Source organism: Pseudophryne corroboree, chromosome 6, assembly GCF_028390025.1.
Source record: "Pseudophryne corroboree isolate aPseCor3 chromosome 6, aPseCor3.hap2, whole genome shotgun sequence".
Taxonomy (NCBI): domain Eukaryota; kingdom Metazoa; phylum Chordata; class Amphibia; order Anura; family Myobatrachidae; genus Pseudophryne; species Pseudophryne corroboree.
The window spans coordinates 302,135,169-302,141,931 of NC_086449.1; the positions used below are offsets into that span (position 1 = coordinate 302,135,169).

Sequence of the window (6,763 nt, forward strand, 5' to 3'; positions counted from 1 at the left end):
GGCCCCATAAGACTATCTGGCACATCGTCCAAACACTGAGCACTCCCCATAGCATTTACAGTTATTATTGGGGAGCCTGTGAGGGGGTCACAGGACTCCCATCTAGGTTTTCCGATGGTTCTGACCTCCACTGATTAAAGGAACAATGTCCTAGCTGTCCACATGAATAGCATACCATGGGTGCCCTGCTTTCTCGTCTACGCATCCGTCCTCATCCTGTACCGGACGGCATATTCGGTCTCACACTACTGTTGGTCTGCAGAGCAATCAACTGATCCATTTTATTTTGCTCTTCCAGCAGCTTTATTAGCCGGTCATCCAGGATGGGTTTCTCTGGCTTTTCGGCAGCTGGTAGCACTACCTTTACTTGTTTTTATAGATTTTTCCCGATTTATAATCTGGACCTCTTCTAATTTAACCTCTCTAACCAATTTGTTCAAGGTGAGAGGGGTGGTTTTGGATAACGTGCACCGTAATTTCTGCACCACTGGGCTATTAGTGAGTTCCCCTTTAAGTACCTGTATGATCTGTCTTTCATCCACCTGTTCTTTGGTGATACCACCTTTATCGACAATCTTATAAATTAATCGATCCACTCTGTATATGTAGTGGGCCAACATTTCCCCATACTCCTGGTACGTGCTATTCAGTATGGATAAAAGATCCCCAACGACTTCCACTGTTCTATAGGAGAAATCCAAAGCTTCGATGTAATCATTTAAAGTGTCATGGGGATTGCTTCTCCTGGTTGCTTGAATTACCTCCATGGCCGGCCCCCCTCAAGCTGTCCACTACTCGTTGCCTCTTGCTATGCTCGTGGCATTGCCATTCCTCAGAATTCCCACCACAGTTCACACGTCTCCTCACCCGCCGGCACAGGAGTAATACCTGGGAATATTCGTAACTGCCGATATCCTCCCTCGAAATGCCATCATTCCAATTGGCTCACCACTTTATCCACCACTGCTTCTGCTGGTGACTCATTCGTTGCGGATTTACTGGTTGCAGGTTCTTTTCCTATATGACTATTAATAGGATCTCCCAGGGAAGTGGGTTACTCGGTACCAGTCCTGTCACTGGAGGAAGTGGCCTCCTCTTCATTGCTAGCGTCTGGCCATATCAACTGAAATTTCTTTTCAGGAATATTCTCCATCACAATCCTACTTGGTAATAAGGTAAAATCCAAAGGTGATCTATTGCTAATTAGCAACGCAAAAGTATCTCCGATGGGTCCTATCCAACAGTCTACCACATAAGGATTTGTTTGCCCGTACATTCTGGACAATGCTTTAATCACATCATCGTCACTTACAGCATGAAAATCTCCGCCTATGCCAAAACTACAGGTAGGTTCTACTCTCTTCTCGATACACCATTGGTATATGTCATGCCGTTCACAATCTCCATCTTAATCTAATATAAATCAGGAGTTTTCTAAGGGTTCAGAATCTCAGCAGTGCCTCCATAAATGTAACACTATTTTGGGAGCTACCCTGTGTAATGGTTATTCTATATGTGCCTCCACCCAAGCAAAGGTTATATAGCTAGGCCTGCTTGGGGTGAGCCTAACTCACTGATGTATAATAGTATATTAGATCAACATACGTGAATATACAGATGCTATAACATGCAGACATACATATGATTTCTTTTCCAGTTGCCTTGAAACAATGCCCTGATACCGGATAGCTGGTAACTAAATAGCTTTAATAGTATAATTCTAAGTATAAGAATAAATATTACATCCACATTAAATCTCACCTAATGGGTGAAATCATTTAGCTTACTAACTCCTATTCCCTCATATACCTATATACCTATGCATATACAATAAACCGTGCATGCAATACAAAAACTCTCTCCTCTTTGTCTCATGAAAAAATAAGGAGTAACCTGGGTACTCTAGTCTTAGTAGTGCACTCGTTGGGGCCCGTAAAAATCCACGACTAGGGGAAGAGTCAATACCGTGGAGTGTTGGTCTGTTGGTCTATTCTATGTAGTAAATCCCCTCTAAACTCTTTAGGTGATGTCCTTTGAGGGGTAGCATCAACTTGCACAACAGGTCAACCTTCTGTATTTCCAACGGTAGCTTAAAAAGATGCTAACTTGATGCACCTTCAAGGATAAAGTTATAGCTCTTATAGTAATTTCGTAAGTTCTCCCCTGCACCAAGGTAATACACTTTACTGGTAGAGTCTGTGGTGGCTAAGGCAGATTCCTATTTCAAGTTGTACCGAATACCGTGAGGCATGGATGTATGGATCCCAGGTGACCTAATGAAGTCCTGCGACTTTACCGGTTAGTTCAGCCGATACCCTTAGGGTTGGCGATATCGGTTCAACTTATCGGAGTACAAAGGGGGATGGCATAGTGTAACTCAATGGTGGTGGTGAATCCTGGGCTCTCTCTGTTTCTCAGTCTCACTAAGGGATGCAAGTCTCTATAGTATCAGCCACCTCTTATAACACAATGCTCTGCGTTTCTTCTTCACATGCAGAGGATCAATTTTATATCATACAGTTTAAGTATATTGTTACACTTTCAACCTCCTGACGGACAATTTATTTCTATTTCTGCAAATATTGTAATAATAACAATAACCGTGACCTTTCAATGGTGACTTATGTTAATACGGTATAAAGGCTGTTCCATGGGACCTTTGACAATCTCTGTTCTGGCAGATCTGTTCTCCCTCGCACTCCCAGCTGACTATAGCCCAAGTGCGGTAGACATAGATAGCTACTTCTCCTACATGCCTCTATGGATATTTTTGGATCAGTGTCTTGCAACTTTTACAATATTATGGTCGGTATAGCTAAGTGGGAGTCTATGTGGAGTCTGTGGGGTATATTTACTAAGCTCCCGATTTTGTCCGATTTGGTGTTTTTTCTTCAAAGTGTCATCTCGGGAATTTACTAAGCACAAATCTCGGCAGTGATGAGGGCATTCATATTTTTATTACGGCTGTGTATTAAAAATACTAATGAATACACCATCGGTCAAACGCGGCTGTTTAGATCTAGAACTCGGTCATTTACTAAGCATTCGTATTTGAAATCTCTACCGTGAAAATTGATTTGCGGCCGGAAAAAATTACTAATCGTACAAAAAGCCTAAAAAAAAGTAGACCTGCTTTTGAGAAGCGTGTTTACATGTGTTGTCAATTCTACATTAGTCACACCTGACTTTTTGGACCTTTAAAAGGGACCCAAGCACATTTTTCACCACTCTCAATCTGAAATGGCTGCTACTGTGTGTAGTACTGCTGTCTAGTTTGCTGGGGAATACCTGACACTGCTCCATGAGGCTACAATAAACCCAGGCCAGGAAAATCAACAGGGTAAGCAGGTTGTACATGTTCCGCGTAGGCTGGCCATGGCTTGTTTTTTTAGTGGGACTTTAAACGATAACAAAATTGCTGATGACCATGTTATACAGATGCTCAGACTAAATGTAATTAATTTTTTCCCTCTGTATGACCTTGTCAAACTGACCCTAGACCCTGAGACAGTACGCTCTCGCTCTGTCTCAGGCCTGCACAAACTCCTGCCTGTGTTGCACTTTATGGCTACCGGCAGCTTCCAGCCTGTGACTGGCAATGTAATTAGTATCTCACAGGCCACCTTTTAAAAATATTTAATTCAGGTGAGTTAAAACATACATACACGTCTATGTCTAAGTGGTGCTTCTGTAATGTGATAGAAAACAGTATTGTATTGATTACAGGTCATGACACTCACCTTTAATTTTTGAATGGCCACTCAGGTTTTGGATGTCTTGGATGGCTACATAGATGCCTCTCTCTGCTCCCCTACCCAGGAGTTGCAGTCAGGGTAGCTTTATCTGATCTTGCGGCCATGGACAATGTGCTGGGTGATATAGCTTAGACACATGTTGAGCTGAGGACACCTAGGGGCAGGCAATATATTTCTAACAATCCACATCTGGCCCAAGACACTAATGTGCATGTGGATTGTGGAGCTAATTAAACAATACACATATTGCGTGTTCACAATTTATTAATTTTAACACACAACTTTTTGAGACCAATCTTAAAGAAAAAACACTGTAATGGTCAATATATTCTGACCGAACATTATTAATTTTTTTTTAATGTGTGCTGGGTGCCGAGGATTGTGCTGGCTCGTTGGTGCGGGTTCGACATGAGCGTCGGACTGGGGAATGAACTGGGGTGTGGCTTGGTGTCGTTGTCCCAGAACTAGATGTGGCATGGTGTGATGCCAACACACTAAGGCTTTGACTTAGATTGTTCAAGCTTGCTGTGAGCTGAGTGTTAGCGGCAGTGTTGTTAGCTATCATGCGTGAGAGGTTGTCGTTGATCATTTGGTTGTGTTGTATGATCTGTATAAGTGATTGTTGCTGCCGCTGCTGATCATCCAAGATGCGTTGGAGGTTTGACTGCATTTGGGTGTTGTCTGCCCTCATCTGTTCCATGGAGTTAGCGATTCGGCCCACCTGCACTATAAGTCTGCCTGAGTTGCGACTCAGTCTAGGCAAATGATGGGGCAGACTTGACAGGTATTGGCTGTGGATGTTGAGGCTTGCGCAGTATTGCGCCTGTTGTGATGACCAACGGCTCCAAAACTCAGGGCCCATTTGTGTGTCAACTTGTATTGTGCTCAATTGGGGGCTGTGGGATGTTTGGGGTGGTTGGGGTATGTCCTGCGGCGTGGTTGTCTGAGTCGGATCGATGGGCTGCAGGTGGAGTGTGAAGGTCTCCTGGTCACGTTCCTGCTGGGCATCCTCGGTGATGATGGCTGGGTCTGTATGGGGTTGAAGATAGCCACTATTTAGTAAATATGTAGCATTGGTCTTACTATAGCTTTACCTCAACATGCATTACTTCTTAATATTAATGTTGTAATTGCTAAATAGATTGTGGCATAAACTTAACTATGTTGCTCACCTTTTTTAAAAAATATGTGGCTTATAACGTTCACTACTCATTTGTTTTTTTTTGGGGGGAATAGTAGGATTCTGAGCCATAATTACTGTTTAAACACGAAGAACTCTAACAAATACAAAGTACTACGTTTACATATTGGGTATGAAGCTTCCTTTGGAACAACACACACAATACAATAAATGTGTTGGCCAATACACTCATACATTGTTCAAGGCAGTCAGTGGTTTGCCAAAAACTAAAAAAAAAATATAGTGGCCTAAAATGTACACATTAACAATGGATGAAAAAGTATTAAGGTGCCCTATGTTTAGAAGTGGTGTTGTTGGGCATGCAAAACAATTGGATGAGACTTAACATTTCTGTTGTTTTTTTACTACAAAAATTATGTGTCAAAAATGTGTTGATATGGCCAACATCCCATCTGACAATTATCCATCTAAAAATACCTTAACACCATCTGCTTGTTGTTGTTGATTATTGCAAGGATGACTGGTCATTAGTGTATTATAATTTTCGATGTACTAACAGTGGGGCAGATGTATAAACCTGGAGAAGGCATAAGGAAGTGAAAAACCAGTGATATGTGCAAGGTGAGAAAGACACAAGGCAAACAGATCCAATATGTACATTAACAGTTGTGTTTATTTTGTACTGCTGCCTTTATCACCTTGCACAAATCAGTGTTTTTTCACTTCCTTATGCCTTCTCCAGGTTAATAAATCAACAACACTGTTTGTTTACTTATTTACACGCAATTGTTATGTTTACTCACCAGACAACTGAGGGGATTGTGGATCCTCACTTTGGGGGCTGGCCAATAGAGCTAGTGGTGGCACGGCCGACACTGCGGAGATGCGCCGTTGGGGTGGTGATGCTGGTGCTGGAGCCTCAAGACGGCGTCTCTTGGGTGGCCTCGTTGCCACAGTAACCGAGCCCTGTGATGGGCGCCTTAGTGTAGGTGGATTTGCCGAAGAAGAACCTGTGTGATAAGATAATCATTAAAATTTTGTGTTTCTATGTGTTTGCAGAATATGTGTATACAGTTAAATCTTACCGGCATTGCCACCATCTGCATCTCTTGGCAGTGTTGGCTGTGGCCTGGCTGTGCTGCTTCTCTGGCGTACTGTAGGAATATGAAGAATGTCCTTATGAACAGACTATTTTGGTGATATGTTTTTGCAAATTCCTTATTGTGATGTAAACATATGTGGTACCTGATGAGAATTAAACTAAACGATGCTTATGCTTTTCTGCCTGACGTCATTGGGTGCGTATTCTTTAAATTAGCATAAATTAGGCAAAAAATACAATACACAAAGGCGCATAATGCAAACAATTATACTACTTAAAAACAAAACGTCGTAGCTTGACACAACCACAATATTGCACGCTAAGGTCCCAATTTTGGATAATAATAATAAAACACTAGACAAAAATATCTTGTAAAAATTGGAAACATCACAACCAAATATGCATTCAAAAACACATCAAGCACACAAATGGCAACCCATAACAACACACAATAATCATAAATTATATAAAATGTATTTACAAAAAACTTTTGTTTAAAAATTAAAAATTTTAAAGCATGAAAACACACCTACAAACATTTACTTTTGACTTACAACACCAGAAAAACTCCAGGGCAACCAGTAATAATTTAAAAAAAAAAAAAAAAAAAAACCAGTACATCAGGCCTTACCAACCTGTGGCTCTCCTGATGTAGTGAAACTACACATCCCAGCATGCCCTGCCACAGTTTTAGCATTCCCTAATAGCAAAACTGTGGCAAGGCATGATGGGAATTGTAGTTTCACAACAGCTGGAGAGCCACAG

General features: G+C 41.6%; 1 long non-coding RNA gene across 1 annotated transcript; it reads right to left on the reverse strand.

The window, feature by feature from the left end:
- Positions 1-4,642: 4,642 nt before the first annotated feature.
- Positions 4,643-6,075, reverse strand: LOC134935214 (uncharacterized). The gene is made up of 3 exons (XR_010179989.1): positions 5,982-6,075; positions 5,700-5,906; positions 4,643-4,784 (listed from the first exon to the last, which is right to left on the reverse strand). It is a non-coding gene; the product is annotated as an uncharacterized LOC134935214 (long non-coding RNA).
- Between the last annotated feature and the right edge of the window lie 688 nt (positions 6,076-6,763).